Source organism: Chlorocebus sabaeus, chromosome 24, assembly GCF_047675955.1.
Source record: "Chlorocebus sabaeus isolate Y175 chromosome 24, mChlSab1.0.hap1, whole genome shotgun sequence".
Lineage (NCBI taxonomy): Eukaryota > Metazoa > Chordata > Mammalia > Primates > Cercopithecidae > Chlorocebus > Chlorocebus sabaeus.
In genome coordinates this window covers 45,230,859-45,251,102 of record NC_132927.1, presented here as the reverse complement: position 1 = coordinate 45,251,102, position 20,244 = coordinate 45,230,859, and the positions used below count along the sequence as shown (strand labels likewise).

At 46.2% G+C, this 20,244-nt stretch overlaps 1 long non-coding RNA gene across 1 annotated transcript; it reads right to left on the bottom strand.

Moving 5' to 3' along the window:
• Positions 1-773: 773 nt before the first annotated feature.
• LOC140710041 (uncharacterized) lies at positions 774-19,947 on the bottom strand. The gene is made up of 3 exons (XR_012090906.1): positions 18,884-19,947; positions 13,604-13,701; positions 774-2,665 (listed from the first exon to the last, which is right to left on the bottom strand). It is a non-coding gene; the product is annotated as an uncharacterized lncRNA (long non-coding RNA).
• Positions 19,948-20,244: the final 297 nt, after the last annotated feature.

Genomic DNA, 20,244 nt, shown 5'->3' with positions numbered 1-20,244 from the left:
AGGCTACATCTGTTTACTAAGGGCTGCCTGGAATAGGATGCATAAAATGAACCACTAGGATAAAACAACTTACCCAGTGTCCAGTAAGCCCCCATGAAGGCTTCTTTCCATCTTCTGCACCTCTGCAGCTGGAAAATCCTTTTTTAGAATGGCCTTCCTAAAAACGAGCGAGTGGATGCTGCCCTCCAGTGGCCAAGTGTGCCCTTAAAGCATGTCAGAAGCAAAATCAAACCCTTCCCCCTGCTTCCTCCTAGGCCTCCACAGACTGCTCCTAGTGGGAATACCACTGGGGTATTCCTGGAGTGCTGACGGGGCTTGGATCTGTGCCACAAAGGGACAGCAGAAGCAACAAGGTGCATTTAGCAGGAGAAAAACAATACCTAACATTTGCTGAGCACTTACTTTGCATTGGCCTAAATCTGAAATGATTGATATGCCTTTAGTCATCACACATACCATTATTATCTCAACTGAAAAAAACAAGGCCAAGCTATGTGGCTAATGCCTGTAATCCTAGCACTTTGGGAGGCTGAGGTGGCCAGATTGCTCGAGGCTGGGAGTTCAAGACCAGCCTGGGCAACATAGTGAGACCCTGTCTCCACAAAAAAAACACAAAAAGTGGCCAGGCATGGTGGCACGTGTCTGTAGTCCCAGCTGCTACTTGGGAGGCTGGAAGGGGAGATCCCTTGAGCCCAGGAGGTCGAGGCTGCAGTGAGCTATGATCACACCACTGTACTCCTGCCTGGGTCACAGAGAGAGAGAGAGACCCTGTCTGTTTTTTTTTTTTTTTTTTCAGGATTTGGTATGTTTTATTTGAGCAAATTTTTAACAAAAGGTGGCTTTTATTTACAGAATTTAAAGTATATGGGAACTGTACAACCCACATAGACTGAAGTAAGGATAACCATTAAGCCTGCTAATGTATTTTCTTATTTTCAGTTTACATACAATTTTTTTTGTTTGCTTTACATTTATTAAAAAACCAATATTATAAATGACAAATAACCCCTCCCATCCCTTAATTAAATATACAAACAGCTTGAAAAACGTACAATTTAAATTGGTTTAATCTTGAAGTGTAATCCAGTGAGACTGAAAACTAAACATTTCAAGTCTTGTACCAAATGGTAAAATACTCGAAGGCCTTCAGGATCCTTTGACTGATTTATGTCAATAAGAGAACCTATTTTTGATGTGGCAAAAGATATGTGGACCAGGCATGGTGGCTCACGCCTGTAATCCCAGCACTTTGGGAGGCCGAGGCGGGTGGATCATGAGGTCAGGAGTTTGAGACCAGCCTGGCCAACATGGAGAAACCCCATCGCTACTAAAAATACAAAAATACAAAATTAGTCGGGTGCTGTGGTGTGTGCCTGTAATCCCAGCTACTCGGGCGGCTGAGGCAGGAGAATCACTTGAACCCAGGAGGCTGAGGATGCAGTGTGCTGAGATTGCGCCATTGCGCTTCAGCCTGGGTGCCAGGGCAAGACTCTGTCTCAAAAAAAAAAAAAAAAAGACATGTGCTTATCTCCAAGCTCACGTTGGCCAGCCCTGTCAGGAGGAGGCCACAAAGCATCGTCTTCTTTTGTGATTTCACTGTCATCAATAATTCTCTTCAGTTCTTCCATTAAACTCTTGTGCATATAAACCTCTTTTCTGATCATGACATCATTTTTGTAATTGTTGTTGGCATATCTAAGCTTTCCATCTGGCTGAAATTCAGACTCCAGAAACTCGTGCCCAAACTTGCCCTTGTGTTCTATGTAGTAGCGCAGGTATAAATCACTAGCCATAGCCATTTTTGTCCCCAGGAAGCCCACTGAAAACCCAGACAACCAAGAGACCCTGTCTTAAAAAACAAACAAAAACAGGAGGCCACGGCCTAAGATCTCCAGTGAGTGACAGAGCTGGGACTTGAAACTATGTTTCTCTCATCCCCAGAAGCAATGTTTTATCCACTTCACCAGTTCTCCAAATTTGCTATGCCCAAGAATTGTTAAGGGAGATTGGTAAAGAGGCAGCATGTAGGACTCTGTCACTAGAGATTCTGATTATTTCTAAGAGGAGCAAAGACAACTGGGAATTTGTCCCTAGGACTTTCTGGGTGGGGTCCAGTAACGGAAACAAGTTCATGGACCACCTTTGAGAAGTGCTAGATTAAAACCTCATCATTACCAAGAGGGAGATTTTGTATGGATAGAAGAGAGAACTTTCTAATAGTCATATCTATATTCTGATCCAACAAATGCTGCATGCCAGCATTGGGATCGTGCTTTCCTATACACAATCTCATCTCCTCTTGGTGGCTCTTTGAGTAGGTGCCTGCAGTTTACAGATGAGGATACCAGGCTCTGATACCTTCAAGAGAGAACGAATCTCTCCCTTCTTTCTTCTAATTTGGGACCCTGCACCTGCTTCATCTGGCATTCCATTATGTGCTTATGGTGGGTCTCCCTATGGAAATTGTGCACCTTGATGTTGTTGAGGGCCTTTGAATGTTGTCTGGCGAAGGTCACAGATTGTATCTGTTGAGCTGAAATGTCCCATCTGCTGTGAACAGCTTTGTGCGATGAGGAACTGGGAGACCTATGGAGCAACTGCCCCAGGTGTCACTAAAGTGACATCAATCTTGGTGTCTGTAGCCGCTAATCCCTGGGGGAAGGTCCTGTGGAAGAGAGAAAGAGCTATAACTGGACATTTGGGAGCCAAGTCCTGGTCACCTTTGGGGCTGCTTCTCAGGGGAACCCGCCAAGTGCTGTCAAATCAGAACATGTCCTCTGCAAGGAAAAGATCCCATGAAGGCAAGCCCGGGGTTGTGATAGGGTCCCAGGAACCAGGGCAGTATATTAGCTCTGAGGAAGGTTGGGAGCAGGGTGAGGCCAGCTGTTTCACAGTCTGGTCCCTGTCACTCCCAGTTCCTCCCCAGGATTGGTAGGACGCCCCTCACTTCCACCCATGAAGGTACTCCTCTCCTTACATTCTGCTCCTCACACTTCCCTCTTTTTTTTTTTTTTGAGACAGAGTCTTGTTCTGTTACCCAGGCTGGAGTGGAGTGGTGTGATCTTGGCTCACTGCAACCTCTGCATCCTGGGTTCAAGCAATTCTCCTGCCTCAGCCTCCTGAGTAGCTGGGATTACAGGCATGTGCCACCATGCCCGGCTAATTGTGTTTTGTATTTTTAGTAGAGACGGGATTTCACCATATTGGCCAGGCCAGTCTTGAACTCTTGACCTTGTGACCCACCCCTGCTTCAGCCTCCCAAAGTGCTGGGATTACAGGCGCACACCACCATGCCTGGCTAATTTTTTTGTATTTTTAGTAGAGATGGGGGTTTCTCCATGTTGGCCAGGCTGGTCTTGAACTCCCAACCTCAGGTGATCCTCCTGCCTTGGCCTCCCAAAGTGCTGGGATAACACGCGTGAACCACAGCACCCAGCCAAAACTGTCCATCCTTCATCAGACCTAAGCATAAAAATACTGTTTTCCCTGGATCTTTGGGTCTTTATTTCTGAAGCCTCCCATGTGACATAAAACTTTGGTTAAACAAATGTGTTAAGCTTTCCTCTTGTTAATCTGTCTTTTGTTCCAGGGGTGTCAACCATGAACCTCTCCGTGGGTGAAGGAAAGATCTTAGTTTTTCTCCCCTACACCCTGCTTTCCTGGAGATCATTCCATTTGTAGTTTTCTCCAAATGTTTATAAAAGTGACACTTGATTCATGCAAAAAAGAAAAAATCAGCGAACACAACATGGTATACAGAGGAAAGTGTGGCCGGGCCTCCAGGTATGGGACAGGACACCTGCGGCAGAAGGGTCTTCAGGGGAAAAGGCAGGAGGTCAAAGAGTGACCTTGTTAAGGTCACTTAACCTAGGTTTTATGGCTTCCTAAGTTTTATGGCTTGCTTTGGGGGAGAGGAATTCTAGTTTCCATGATCTGCTTTGGAGGAGAAAAGGTCACAGAGACCTTTCTGCGTCTGTGGCCCTCCTAATCCCCTGCAGCTCAAAATCCTCAGCTGGTGGGGAGTGGTGGCTCATGCCTGTAATCCCAGCAACTCAGTAGGCTGAGGTGGGAGGATCGCTTGAGCCCAGGAGTTAGAGGCTGCAGTGAGCTAGGATCGCACCACTGCACCCCAGACTGAGCAACAGAGTGAGACTCCGTCTCAAAAAAAAAAAAAAAAAAAATCCTCAGATGTCAAGATGCTCTTTTGGAGTATCGCAGGGGAAAAATAATAGCTCCCATGGGTTTGTAGTTAGAAAAGCGCCCCTGTTATGAAAGACAGATGAACAAGAGAAAAACAAACAGAAGTTTATTAACATGTATATTTTATGTATACATGGGAGACACTCAGAGAATGAATAGTTCTCAAAGAGGTAGCTTTGAATTCTAGCTTACATAGCATCTTCAACAAAGAACAAAGAACAGTCCATTTTTAGAGCAGTGACAAGACAAAGGAAAAGGGCTTTGAGTCTCTAGGGGCAGCAGCTTGTGGGGAAGGCAAATAAATGGCAGACAAAGGCTAGTTATTAAAGCTTATTAATGTGGATTCCTCCGGTACCATCTCCAGGCTGATAGGGTCTAAGTCGGTCTTCAGTAGTTAACCTTAGTTCTCCCTGGTTAGAAAGGTGGTTGGGGCTGGGTAAAGTGGCTCATGCCTGTAATCCCAGCACTTTGGGAGGCCAAGGCAGGCAGATCACCTGAGGTCAGGAGTTCAAGACCAGCCTGACCAACATGGTGAAACTCTATCTCTACTAAAAATACAAAAATTAGCTGGGCGTGGTGGCAGAGGCATGTAATCCTAGCTACTTGGGGGACTGAGGCAGGAGAATCGCTTGAACCTGGGAGGCTGAGGTTGCAGTGAGCTGAGATTGCACCACTGCACTCCAGCCTGGGCGACAAAAGCAAAACTCCACCTCAAAAAAAAGAAGGGGGGAGTTGGGACACCTTTTGTTGTTGCAAGTCTATGTCCTACATTTAGGCAAATAGAGGGAGAGCAGGGAACTTTCCTGCATCTGCTCAAGGATCCTTCATATTTTGGGGCGGCACATTCTGGACTCCTGCAGTATTGTGTTCTTAACCCCGGCAAGGCTAAGAGGGATCATTTTATTTCAAAGAAAACGTCTCAGGACCCAGTCTGGAAAATTCTTACTTGGAAATTTAAGGTCTTATTCTATTAAAATGTCTTTCAGTTGTGAAATATTAATATAAAAACGTCATCCTTAAAAACTTGCCAAAAAACCCCTTAAGATTATTTATTAAAATAAACACAATACTTAAAAATTCTCATAGAATTTTAGTTCCTGAACATGGGTAGGTCTAAGTGCTCCAATTTGAGATACACTTACATATGATACATACGGATGTCAAGTTGATGCTAAGAAGCCCCCATGGCCCCCAGGTATTACCATGCAGGTGCAGATGAAGACTGTATGATGGTGTGGAGGAATGCTTAGAACTGAAGTAGTAGGATATAAAGGAAATTGTAGGCTTGAAGGTTCAGGCCCCAGGGTCCGATTGCTTGTGCTCAAATCCTAGCTCTGTCCCTTGCCAACTTTGTGTCCTTAAGCACCTTGAATTCTCTAAACCTTGATTTCCTCATGGAGTTAAAAATGACTTCTGTTTTAAGTCTCTTTGGAGGGCTGAATGAGGGGGGAAGAAAAGGCAAAGCATTTTTCTAGAATACTGGCACCTGGCATCTGTAGCAAGCCTTCTGTATGAGGAAAAGGTGTTGCAAGGCCCACCCCATACCCTTATTACAAAAGACAGATTAACCAGAGAGAGGCATAACAAAGGTATTCAGTGTAAGTTTTACATGATGAAGACACAAAGACCCAGGGGTATGACCCAATGGTAATGAACTGGGGGGATCTTGGCAAAGCCTGTTTGTTCAGATTCTTTCTGGCCTCTCTATGAGGCATGTCCTTGCCCCAGGTATGGGGTGGGACCCTTTTGCAATGAGGGTCCTGTGGCCACCTCGAGGGTAAGGTGGGTCAGAGGTCTCTAGGTTTTATGGCTTGTTTTGGGGGAGAGGAGTTCTAGTTTTTATGACACGCCTTAGGGAAGAGAAATTCTAGTTTCTATGACCTGCTTCGGGGAGAAATGGGGAAAGGAGAAATGAGGGCAGGAGAAGGTCAGAGAGAAACTTGGCTTCTGAGGCCTTCTATCTCCTTTAGTTCAAAGTACTCAGCCTGCCCAAGCTCCAGACTTCAGGACATCGTTTTCTGAGCCCCAACACCATCACTGTTTACCATGTGAGAAATGAAAATTGCCGGGCGCGGTGTCTCAAGTGTGTAATCCCAGCACTTTGGGAGGCCGAGACGGGCGAATCACAAGGTCAGGAGATGGAGACCATCCTGGCTAACCCGGTGAAACCCCGTCTCTACTAAAAAATACAAAAAACTAGCTGGGTGAGGTGGCGGGCACCTGTAGTCCCAGCTACTCGGGAGGCTGAGGCAGGAGAATGGCGTAAACCCGGGAGGCGGAGCTTGTAGTGAGCTGAGATCTGGCCACTGCACTCCAGCCTGGGCAACAGAGCGAGACTCCGACTCAAAAAAAAAAAAAAGAGAAATGAAAATTAAGCAAAAGTTAAAGTAGTACTTATTAATTAAAAATAATGAATGTAAATATTGTTATATTTATAATAAAATGTTTTTTAAAAATTTTATCTTCCAAAACAAAAAAGTGAGAAAATCAGTATGATTTTAAAAATAATTTTTAAGTTTTGTGGGTACATAGTTGGTGTATGTATTTATGGGGAACATGAGATGTTTTGGTAAGGCATGCAATGCATAATAATCATATCATATAGAATGGGGCATCCATCCCCTCAAGCATTTATCCTTTGTCTTACAAAGAATCTAATTCTACTCTTTTAATTATTTTAAAATGTACAATTAAGTTATTATTGACTATAGTCACCCTGTGGTGCTATCAGATACCAGGTCTTATCCATTCTTTCTATTTTTTTTTTGTACCCATTGACTGTCCCCACCTCCTCCCCACCCTCTTACTACCCTTCCCATCCTCTGGGAACCATCCCAAATTTTGGGGGTTTTTTTTGGTGCCACCACACCTGGCTAATTTTTGTATTTTTAGTAGAGACGGGATTTTACCATGTTGGCCAAGCTAATCTCCAACCCCTGACCTCAGGTGATCCATCCGCCTCAGCTTCCCAAAGTGCTGGGATTACAGGCATGAGCCACCATGGCTGGCCCCAAATCAGTCTTTTTAATACATTTTTTTCAAATCTTTTTAATGTCTGGCTTAATAGAAACCAGCTGGACACTCATATTTGCTTCTGCATTCAATCTACTGCAATATCACATACCATGCAGCCTCTGGAAAATTCTGTACACACAAGAGAATGAGAGGGCACAAGAGAATGAGAGGGCAAAATACTAATGTCTTAGTGTTGTTATAAAAATAGTTTTGATCTTGTGGGGGAGAAAAAGTAATATCTTTTCCTCACCCGTCGCAATAATAGTGACTGAAACTCCTATAACAAAAGACAGATTAATAAGAGGAAAGCATAACAAATGTATTCAATATCAGTTTTACATGACTTGGGAACCTTCAGAAAATGAAGACTCACAGCCCTCGGGTAACCTGTGTTTTTATGGACAGTGGTGCAGAAGTAGGCTCACAGCACAGGGAGGGAGGATCTAAAATTTAAAAACCAGGGGAAGTCAGCAAGTCCTGTTTGCTCAGATTCTTAACGGCATTCCCGTGTGACATTTCTTTTCTCTGTATGGTGCAGGACACCTCTCACGTGAGGGTCTTCAGGGAGAAGGGAGGGAGAAGGTCAGAGATTGACCTTTCTAGGTTTTGCTGTTTTCTCAAATGCCTGAGTGCCATATTTTGGGGTAGGATTTCTCTCTTTCCTTCCTTCCTCCTTCCATCCCTCCTCCATCCCTCCCTCCCTCCCTCTCTCTCTCTCTCTCTCTCTCTCTCTCTTTCTTTCTTTGAGATGGAGTCTTGCTCTGTGGCCCAGGCTGGAGTGTGATGGCACAATCTCAGCTCACTGAAACCTCTGCCTCCCGGGTTCAAGCAATTCTCCCGCCTCAGCCTCCCAAGCAGCTGGGATTACAATGGCGCACCACTATACCAGGCTAATTTTTTTATTTTTGTATTTTTAGTAGAGATGGGGTTTCACCATATTGGCCAGGCTGGTCTCGAACTCCTGACCTCAGGTGATACACCTGCCTTAGCCTCCCAAAGTGCTGGGATTACAGGTGTGAGCCATCACACCGGCTTGGGGTAGGATTTCTAAGCCACAACAATCTTATGACTTTATTGACAGGTCTCAAGGACGCCCGGGGGCAGAACAGCAGAGTCTCTGCAGGCAGGACAGGTATAGTCTGGGGGTTCTGAGCCTCCAGCCTGGGTGGACTCCCTTACCAGACACGGTGGTGTCCTACCCGGGTCACCTCTATTTGAGGATGACTGCCTGCACTGAGAGCCTCAGGTGCAGCATTTTTCCTGGAAACAGGAGCAAGCTGGGTCTAAGCAGAGTCCGCTGGAAGCGCCAGGGAGTCAATGCGGGTCAAACGGTGACGGTGATGGTGACGGGGTTGGTGAGTAAATACTGGCTTGCTCACAGCTCCGTGTGGCCGCTGAGGTCTGCTGTACCTCTACCACGCCCAGTAGGATGGAGTTCCGACTGGCCATGCTGGCAAAATGGCTTGATAATCCCTGTCTAAACAAGCCCCTTCCCTCCCCTGCCTCACTGTTGCTCTCTGTGATTACTGACAGGGCTCAGACACCCCAAGATAAGGCACCTTGACATAGTGAGTATTTGAAGATGCAGGAAATTGAGAAAACCACTCTGAAGTGGTTTCTGAGAAGCAAGAGGGTCACTTTGTGATCTCATTCCCTTCTACCCTGAAGTAGGTCATCTGCATTAACGACCTTATCTCAGAAGACACAGAGAGAGGCCAAGAAGAACCTGAACAAGCAGGACTTTTGTTTGTTCTGTTTGTTGTTCTGTTTGCTAAGTTTCCCCAGATTTCTACCATTGGACTGTACAGCCCTGGTCCAACATACTTTTTCATGACTGTACTTAAGAATGTACAAATTTCCCTGTTTCTTTGGGTCTGTATTTTCTAAAGACTCCCATGTCATGTAAAACTTACATGAATTAAATGTGTGTGCTTTTCTTTTGTAAAGCTGTCTTTTGTTGTAGGGGTCCACGGCTGGCAACCCATGAGCCTTGTGATGGGTGAGTTTTCCATCACAAGACATGACTTCTTCTCCCCTATGTCACCTTCCAAAAAACCTACTTTCAAGTGCTCGTCTCAGGATCTGTTTTTAGGGAGAACTCAAATGAAGCTAGCAGCCTTTTCGGGGCTCACAGTCCCCTGTAATGCTGCTTCTGCAGTGGGGTGCTAGGAAACATTTAACAACTTGCTGAATGGGGAAAAAAGCCCTGGTTTGCAGTTTGCTGCTTTCCGTGGTGTAAATACTGCCCCCGTGGCTGGTTTCCATCTATGGAGTTGACGTCACTGACCACAGAGTTGAGGAGAGGTGCACACTGTTGGCTGTCACGAAGTGGTTTGGGCTGGCTGCAGCCTGGGTCACTGCTGTAACCCTCACCACCCTGTAATGTCATTATCTCTCTGTGTCCCCTCTACAAGGAGACCTTAGCACTGTCGCAGTGTCCACTCATCATGGGTACTAATACTCATGGAGCCATGAGTAAGTAAAAGCCACAGTGGTGTTGGAGAGCTGCTGTCAGGGAAGCGGGTCCTGGGCTAGGGGAAAGGTGAAGAGGCTGTACAGAGGCCACCTCCCAGCTGAGACTGGAAGCATCAACTTGGGGGTCCCCCAGCCCTGGCAGGGAGAGACTGAACATGCAGGGGTCTGCAAGGGCAAAGCCAGAGCCAGGGAGGGCGTGTGTGGAGAATATTTGGTCCTGGAGGTTTCAAGGGCTGCAGCATAGAGGAAGAGAAAGGTGACCTTCTGCCTCTGTGGGGGACAGTGACCCTGGTTTGGCCTGCTGTCTCCTGGTACCCCTGAGACCAGAACCCAGGCAGGCCTTCCCAGTGGCCCCTTCCGTCAGTGCTGACATGAAAACAGGAGCCCTGGCCTGGCCACAGAGCCTGCCAGTTCCAGCCTGATTGGAGAACTTGCAATTAGTGTCCTTCCCAAAGCTGCCACCTGCAGGAGAAACTTGGACCTCTTTACCCAGGGCCTGGTGTGGGTGGAGGAGTCGGTTCGGCCAGTAAGGAGCCCAGTGGGCCTGGGAAGATCACAGGAAACCCACAGCTAGAACCGGGCAAGGTGCGGGGTGGAGTCAGGCATGGGAGGCCGGATTTACAGAGCTGCTCCAGATCCAGGCGACATGTAAGCACAGAGCCAGGGCTCCCTAGAAGTTTCTCAGTTTGGAGCTGAACATAAGCGCCTCAGACTGTTTAGGCTACTGCAACAGAACACTGTAGACCACGTGGCTTAAACAACACAAACTTATTTCTCCCAGTGCCAGAGGCTGGAAAGTTGAAGATCAGGGCACTGGTAGATGCGGTGTGATGAAGTCTCACTTCCTATTCCATAGATGGCTGTTTTCTCACTGTGCCCTCACAGGGCAGAAGGGGTAAGAGGGTTCTCTAAGCTCTCTCTCTCTCTTTTTTTAAAGACAGAGTTTTGCTCTTGTTGCCCAGGCCGGAGTGCAATGGCGTGATCTCAGCTCACTGCAACCTCCACCTCCCGGGTTCAAGTGATTCTCCTGCCTCAGCCTCCCAAGTAGCTGAGATGACAGGCATGTGCCACCATGCTCGGCTAATTTTTTGTATTTTTAGTAGAGATGGGGTTTCTCAATATTGGTTAGGCTGGTCTCGAACTTCTGACCTCAGGTGATTCGCCTGCCTCGGCCTCCCAAAGTGCTGGGATTACAGGCATGAGCCACCACGCCCGGCCTAAGCTGTTTTTTATTTATTTATTCATTTATTTATTTATTTATTTATTTATTTATTTATTAGACAGAGTCTTGCTCTTGTTGCCTAGGCTGAAGTGCAATGGCATGATCTCAGCTCACCACAACTTCCACCTCCCTGGGTTCAAGCAATTCTCCTGCATCAGCCTCCCGAGTAGCTAGGATTACAGGCATGTGCCACCACGCCCAGCTAATTTTTTATTTTTAGTTGAGATGGGGTTTCTCCATGTTGGTCAGGCTCGTCTCAATTCCTGACCTCAGGTGATCCACCCACCTTAGCCTCCCAAAGTGCTGGGATTACAGGTGTGAGCCACTGCGCCCGGCCTAAACTTTCTTCTAAAAGGACACTTGGGCAGGGCACAGTGACTTGTGCTTGTAATCCCAGAATTTGGGGAGGCCAAGACAGGTGGAAGGCTTGAGCCCAGGAGTTTGAGACTGTTATATGTAAAAATGTTTATTTAGAAATGGAATGCTTGTTCCCCGGTGCTGCAAAGAAACAGCACTTGAACATATATTTAATTCTCTCAGCAAGGCCATTTTTACTTTCTGCAGAAAGGGTGCTCATCGAAGATGGAACAATGGTGAGAGCACACCTGAACAAAGGAAGGGAAGCAATTTTTATCCCTCCATTATGCAGTTTGTCCCTGCTACTGTGTCTTGTCTCCATTGGCTGGAGCCAGACGTCACAATCTAAACTAAAACCTGATTGGCTAACAGTTGAAAACTTTTCTAAATAGGTAATGGCAATAGAAAGACAATGGAAAAGAGGAAGTTGCTTATGAAAGGACTTAGAAAGTGATAACATTCCCAAATAAGGAAGGGGCATAGGCTGCGAGCTGGGAAATGCCTGTGAACACGTCTAGCACAGAGATCATGGTTAAAGTACAAGGACATAGAATGTACCACGTACCTGTATGTCTAGCATAAAGTTAGTTTTTAAAAGAAACTATTATTTCTAACACTTCTGATTTATTCTTTAATAAGAAGGGAAACTTTGAAGAGAAACTTTTTACTTTCTACAGAGACCAACCCCATCGCTACAAAAAATACAAAAATTAGCCAGATGTGGTGGCATGTGCCTATAGTCCCCAGCAACTTGGAAGGCTGAGATGGGAGGATCACTTGAGCCTGGGAGGCAGAGGCTGCAGTGAGCTGAGATCACGCCACTGCCCTCCAGCCTGGGCGACAGAGTGAAATCCTATCTCAAAAAATATATATGTATAAATTAATAATAAATAAATAAAAGGACATGAATCCCATCACCTAATCACCCCCAAAGGCCCCATCTCCAAATACCATCACACTGGGGGTTAGGTTTCAACATATGAGCTTTGTGGGGGGACACAAACATTCAGTCTATTGCAATAAGGGCCCAAATAGAGGTGCCAGAGGAGTGCCTGGAGAATTATCCAGGATCCACAGACCTGAGGACCAAAATGACAAACTGACTTTGGCCTTGTCCCCATCACTTCACCTAGAAGGAAAGGAGACTAGGACAACATAGTGAGAAGGATAGACGCATTGGGCCCCAGCACACTTGGGTTTGAATGCTGCTTTTGCTGTTTACTAGCTGTGTGACTTTGGGAAGTTTTCGGAACCCTTCTGAGTCGCTTTCCCGGTTTGTAATGCAGGTCTCTTGGAGGCATGTGATGGTGTGTGCTAACTGGCCAAAATGATGCCTGCAGCATAATTAGGGCTCCATAAGTCATCCTATATTTCATTGAATCTGACATGCCACTCATTTGAAGAGGCACCTTTACTTTAGCTCCTCTAAGAAAGGAAAACAGCTGCCAAATAAACTGACCTGCCATCCGTTGTAAGATGCACCCAGATTTCAGAGATAACAAAATGTAATACCAAAAAATGTGCATCTTACAATCGATGAAATGCAGTAGTTTTTTTTCTTCTGATCCGTGGTTTTTTGTGCTTCTGGGGCTTCTGTCTCTGGAAGATAGCAGGGTACAATGATTGACTGAGGCAGCCCCACTCCGGAAGTCGCCTCTGCCCAGGCACTGCCGCTTGCTCCTTTTGCCTGTGCTGCTGCCCCCGGGTGGCTTGTGCGTGAGGGTCTGAGCTTTGCCTGTGGTTTCTGGCTTCTGTCAAGGCCTGTTTGAGTCCATGAGGCTGCTCAGCCTTTCTGAGGCCAGGGAAGCCATTTTCTTTTTCCTCTCCTCTCCTCTCCTCCCCTCCCCTCCCCTCCCCTCCCCTCCCCTCCCTTTCTTCTTTTCTTTCCTTTCTTGTTTTTTTTTGAGACAGAGCCTCGCTCTGTTGCCCAGGCTGGAGTAAAGTGGCAATCTCAGCTCACTGCAACCTCGGCCTCCCGGGTTCAAGCAATTCTCCTGCCTCAGCCTCCTGAGTAGCTGGGATTACAGGTGCCCACCACCATGCCTGGCTAATTTTTGTATTTTTAATAGAGACAGGGTTTCACCATGTTGCCCAGACTGGTCTTGAATTCCTGACCTCAAGTGATCCGCCTGCCTCAGCCTCCCAAAGTGCTGGGATTACAGGCCTGAGCCACTGCACCTGGCCCAGGGAAGCCATTTTTGATCTCTCCGCAGTTCCTGGGGCAGAGCTGAGTTACAGTAGATGCGCAGAGCCTGCCACTAGCCCTCTGTTCTTAGAAGGTGGGAGGTGAAAGTGGACAGGCCATGCATGAGGACGAATGTACCCATTCCTCACCTTGCCACGAGGCCTGTTACATGCTGGCAGCTTTCCAAGTGAGTTCTCTCCACCACAGGACCTGGGAGGGAAGCACGGCAACCCTTGGGCTCCCTGTGCTGCAGATGAGGAAATGGGGTTAGTACAGGCTAAGTGATTTGAGAGCATTACCTGCCTAATAAGTGCCTGACTATCCCTGGGTCTATCTTAGGGGCTGCTTCTCCTGTTTAATGAGCAGTCGCTGGGTGTAAGAAAGACACAATGATGCTGTGCAGGTGAGGCAGGGACCAGAACACAGTGCTGAGCATGTTCTAGGGATGCTGACAGGTTGGGAAAGCCTAGACCTGCACTAGTGTATATATTTAAATATTCTGTGGAAAGTAATTAAAAAATACTTCGTGAAAAAAATAATAAAAATTTTATATATTGGGTTAAATAACATATTTCAAACTTAATTTCACCTGGCTGGATGTGGTGGCTTATGCCTACAATCCCAGCACTTTGGGAGGCCAAGGCAGGTAGATCACTTGAGGTCAGGAGTTTGAGACCAGACTGGCCAACATGGCAAAGCCTCCGTCTCTACTAAAAATACAAAAATTAGCTGGGCATGGTGGCATATGCCTGTAATCCCAGCTACTCGGAAGGCTGAGTCAGGAGAATCCCTTGAACCTGGGAGGTGGAGGTTGTAGTGAGCCACGATGGCACCACTGCACTCCAGCCCTCTGTCTGCACTCCAGACAGAGCAAGACCCTGTCTCAAAAAAAAAAATACAAATAAAAATAATTTCACCTGTTTCTTTTTCCTTGTTTGATGTTACTGCTAGAAAATTTCAAATTATATGCATGCCTTGCAGTATATACATTTCAGCCCACACAGTGTCCCCCACCACCCCATCCCCTGCTTTTCTCCAGCCCAGTCTCTGAGACTTCCCTGTCCCTAAACAGTGGAGTCATGGCCTGTTGGTTGCTTTCCACTATCACAGTGAGGCCCTGGGAAAGTCTGGGTCTGCAGTGGCTCGGGTGTCCGAGGGCTTCTGGGAGCTCTGAGCCATGGCTGTTGGCCTCCCCAGTCTCCCAGCTCTCCAGAGGCCTGCGGGCCTATTTCACCTTACCTGGCTACTGCCTGTAGAGGTTCAGGATAGAGCAAAGCAGGCTCCCTCCGCCATGGTTGAGCTGCAGTCCTGACCCTAGGCACTAGTTAAGGCACACAGGGGTCTCCGAGCTCTTTGCACCCCCAGCTATGGCCTGCATTAGGGCTTTCTCATCAGTTTTGTCCTATCCTGTGTTGCCCAGGCTAGAGTGCAGTGGTGATCACTCTGAGTATAGTAGTGATCAGAGCTTACTGCAGCCTGAACTTCTTGGGCTCAAGAGAGCCTCCTGTCTCAGCCTCTCCAGTAGCTGGGACTGTAGATGCAGGCCACCACTACAAAAAAAGTTTTGTAGAGATGGGCATCTTGCTATGTTTCCCAGGCTGGTCTCAAACTCCTGGCATAAAGTGGCCCTCCCACCTCAGTTTCCCAAAGTGCTGGGATTATAGGCATGAGCCACCATGCCCGGCTGTGTTTTCCTTCAATATACAACACACGTATGTGCTTGCTTTTGGCCACACTTTTAAAGTAAGGCTGATAGCTATGAATCTGAAATCTGTTCCCAAAAATTTGTTGTCGTAGTCGCTGTCATTTTAAGATATTCTGGCTAAATGGTTGATAGCTGTGTTTTTTGTTTTTTGTTTTTTTCTGTATGGAAGCTATGTTTACATTTCAGATTGGGTGCAGTGGCTTATGCCTGCAATCTCAGCACTTTGGGAGGCTGAAGTGAGAGAATTGTTTGAGGCCAGGAGTTTAGAACCAGCCTGGTCAACATAGTGAGACCCTGTCTCTACTAAAAATAAAAATTAGCTGAGTGTGGTGGCAGCACCTGCTGTCCCAGCTACTTGGGAGGCTGAGGTGAGAGGATCCCTTGAACCTAGGAGGTCAAGACGGCAGTGAGCCATAACTGCTGCCACTGCACTCTAGCCTGAGTGACAGAGTGAGATCCTGTCTCTAAAAAATAAAAAAATTAAAAAGTTATATTTGCATTTCAAAACCTATTGATCCATTCAAGGACTCTCAGTTTATTCTGAAACCCTGACTGTGGGCTATGGCCCTTGGCACTTGGACAACTAGAAAAGTGGTTTTCTTTGGCAAATGTACCACAGCCCTTCTTTTCTCCTTGTTAATGGAAGAGTGTGGGTTTTTGGAATCAGACAGACCTGATTTTTCAGCTCTTGCTTTGGCACGAACTCTCTGGGAGACAGTCGATGAGCAAGGGTCCTAACTTCAGCTTCCTATAGATAAAATGGAAAGAATACCTGTCTCGTTTTGAAAAATAAGTGAAATATTATGTATAAAGTGCCTAGTAGAGTGCTTTGTGCTTAGGAGGTAGTGCATTCAATAAATGTGACTACAGGCTGAGCGCGGTGCCTTACACCTGTAATCCCAGCACTTTGGGAGGCCAAGGCGGGCAGATCCCCTGAGGTCAGGAGTTCGAGACCAGCCTGGCCAATGTGGCGAAACCCCTTCTCTACTAAAAATACAAAAATTAGCCAGGTGTGGTGGCGGGTGACTGTAACCCCAGCTACTCAGGAGGCTGAGTTATAAATGTTATAAAGAAAATTCCTCGTTTCTTCAAGTTGTTAAAATGTTAAAGGCATTTCTTATTCTATTTAAACCTCTGGGTCAATTGCTGCTGTGGAAACTATTGTAATGGATATTTTACGAAAGGATAAATGCAACTATTAAAAATTATTGAAATAGTGTACCTGCTATGGTAAAAAAACTATATTGTACAGTATATGTAATAAACCTTTCCCCTCCCCAACAAATAATCACTATACATTTTTCCAGAATGTTACCATGCATATACCAACCTATATGAGTATTTTTATTCAGTTTTATAGAAGAGAATAAGTTATATACTTTTTTGTGATCTTTAAAAAACATGTTATTAATGTAAAATTCACATAATATAAAATCCCCTCATTTAAAGAGCATAGTTCAGTGATTTTTGTTTTTCTTTTTTTGTGTGTGAGATAGGGTCTCACTCTGTAGCCCAGGCTCAAATGCAGTGGCACGACCTCAGGTCACTGCAGCCTCGACCTCCTGGGTTCAAGCAATCCTCCCACCTCAGCCTCCCTAGTACCTGGGACTACAGCTATGTGCCACAACGCCTGGCTAACTTTTGTAATTTTTGTAGAGACGGGGTTTCACTATGTTTCCCAGACTGGTCTCAAACTCCTGGGCTCAAGTGATCTGCCTGCCTCAGCCTCCCAAAGTGCTGAGATTACAGATGTGAGTTGCCTTACCCAATTCAGTTCAGTGATTTTCAAGGTAAATTTATAGAGTTGTGCAACCATTACCACAGTCCAGACACTCACCATGGTGCTTTCTCACTCAACACTGCCTCTTGGAGATGGCTTCGCATAAGTGAGTATGGATCTCTCTCACTGTTTTCAGTGGTTTGCTGGTTTTCCATCACATGGATGCACCATTGTTTATTTAACCAGTGCCCCACTGGTGAGTCCCAGTTTTTTTGCTGCTATTAACTGCGCTTCAGAGGAAATCCCTGTACATATATCTTTACACCCATGAACATGAATGTACCTGTAGGGTTCATTACCAGTGGAGGAATTGCTGCATTAATGAATATGTGCTTTTATAATTTAAGAGACTGAAAATTACTTCTAATTAACATTCCTACATTAGTATTTGAAAAAGGCCATTTGTTCAACTAGGACTTTAAAACAATCTAATAAGATAAAAACTGCATAACCTAATTTGATATAAGAAGTGACAGAGAGGCCAGGCATGGTGGCTCATGCCTGTAATCCCACCACTTTGGGAGGCTAAGGTGGGAGGATTGCTTGAGGTCAAGAGTTCAAGACCAGCCTGGGCAACATAGTGAGACCCCCCTCTCTAAAAAAATTTTTTTAAAAGTTAGCCGGATGTCATGGCACACACCTGTAGTTCCAGCTACTCAAGAGGCTGAGGCAGGAGAATTCCTTGAGCCCAGGAGGTCAAGGCTCCAGTGAACCAAGATTGTATCACTGCATTCCACCCTGGGTGACAGAATGAGACCCTGTCTTAAAAAAAAAAAAAAGATGAATAATAATGATAAGAGAAGAAGTGGTAGAGATATCTTTGTGCATTTGTATGTATATATGTGTATGTATACAAACACAAAATTTTTTCCTAATATTTATAAAGTATATGTCTTTTTTTTTTTTTTTTTTTTTTCAGATAGAGTTTTGTTCTTGCCACCCAGGCTGGAGTGCAATGGCGTGATCTTGGCTCACTGCAACCTCCGCCTCCTGGGTTCAAGCAATTCTCCTGCCTCAGCCTCCTGAATTGCTGGAATTAGAAGTGCCTGCCACCATGCCCAGCTAATTTTTGTATTTTTAGTAGAGACGGGGTTTCACTGTGTTGGTCAGGCTGTTCTCAAACTCCTGACCTCAAGTGGATCCACCCGCCTCGGCTTCTTCAAGTGCTAGGATTACAGGCATGAACCACTGCGCCCGGCCGTGTCTGCTATTTGTTAAGCCTCTGTGTCCCTGGAAGCCACACAATTTACATATGTGGGAGTTAATACGTTAGACATCACTATTTCTATGGAGCTTTTAAAATGAAAAAACCTGCTAGATACACACACACACACACACACACACACACATATATATCCAAAACAATGGAAATAAGCATATTGAAGAGATGTTTGCCCTCCTGTTTACCGCAGCACTATGCGTGATGGCCAAGATACAGAATCAACATCAGTGTCCACTGATAGATGAAGAAAGAAAATGTGACACGTATACACAATGGAATATTATTCAGCTATAAAAAATGATAAAATCCTGTCATTTACAACAACATGGATGGAATGGAGGTCATCATGTTACATGAAATAAGCCAGGCACAGAAAAACAAATGCCACATATTTTCACTCATGTGGAAGCTAAAAACAAAAGTGGATCTCATGGAGCTAGAGGGTAGAATGATAGTTAATGGAGGCTGGGAAGGGGGCTGGGGAAGATGAAGAGAGGTTTACTAATGGGTAGAAACATACAGCTAGACAGAAGGAATAAGATCCAGTAGTTGATAGTACTGAAGGGGAATTATAGTTAACAATACTTTATTGTATATTTCAAAATAGCTAGAAGACTTATAATGTTCCTAACACAAAGTAGAGATAAATGTTTGAGGTGATGGGTGTTCTGATGGCCCTGATTTTCTCTTTACATGTTGTATACATGTAATAAAAATATCACCTGAGGCTGGGCATGGAGCTCACGCCTGTGACCCCAGCACTTTGGGAGGCTGAGATGGGACGATAGCTTAAGGCCGGGAGTTTGAGACCAGCCACAGATGGAGATCCTGTCCCAAAAGAAGAGGGGTAGGAGGGAAGAAAGAGAATAAGAAATAAATTAAATTTTAAAAATCACATGTACCCCCAAAATATGTACAACTATGATGTATCAATAAAAAAAAATACTCCAACAATGAGAAAAACCAAAGAAAAATGGAGGACGGGACACTCGATTGACGGCGACCGGGGACTGTGTGTCTTGAGCAGGTGGTGCTCAGGTCTCTTCCTCTCTTGGAATCTCGCTGTGGGCCAGCAGGTGGCGCTTTTGCTCCCCGTCACCGCGATCCGTGAAACTGGATTTAATATAGTAACCCGATGTTGCCCTGAACATATAATTTTCAAACCTTCCAGTCCACCACAAGGAAAACCTCTGAGGATTTTCTTCTGGGAAGAGCAATTAGCCTAACCTCTTAGGAGGAGAAATTGCATCTCTGAGCTTGTCTGGGAAAGTAACATACCCTCCCAAGAGCAGTCTTGGGGAGGGCGCAGAGAAACCGCCAAGCAGCCTGTGGGAAGAGGGAGGGGATGCTGGGGAAGGGCTGGGAACTGCAGGGTAGGATTTGGGGCTTGGAGTGGGAAGTATCCTAGGTCTGAGGACAGCAAGTCCCGGGCCTGTGGGCTTCTGGGCTTAGGCTAGAGGGTAACAGAGAGACGGAATGGGTGCAAAATTACTTGGGTGGGCTGAAGATGCTCTGCCCAACTCGCCAGGCTGGGAGACCCCCTCCTTCGCCTACCTACTGTGACTAAATGCCAGGCACTGGTGACACAACCATGAAAAGACAGGCCTGGTCCCTGCCCTCACAGAGCCTGCAGGGCGTGGGGGAGCGGGAACGGGAAATAGCAGCCACCAGGATCTAAGGGGGTTGTTGAGGTGTGTTTGGGGAGGAAGTAGGGCAGCTTTCTCAGCGGGGCCAGGCCACTGCCCAGACTCCAGACTCCCTGGGATGGGGAGACTAGACTGGAAGGAGCCATTGGGGAATAGGGATCTGCTGAACCAGGGCAGGGGGAGAGAGCAGCTACTGGGGGTCACAGGGCAAGAGCAGGGAGCTTCGAGCTGGGGGATGCCCAGCCTGAGCCTGTGGGAGGGGAGAGTGGTGTCCTGTGCCCTGGTCACAGATGAGGCTGGGAGGGGTGTGTCCTATTTTGAAGAAGAGGCCTTGCTTGGCAAAGGCTGTGGTTGGGAAGAGTGAGAGAGAGAGAGAGAGAGGCAGCGAGATAAAGACAAAGGGAAGAGAGAAAAAGAGAGAATTATTTTGTCTCTAC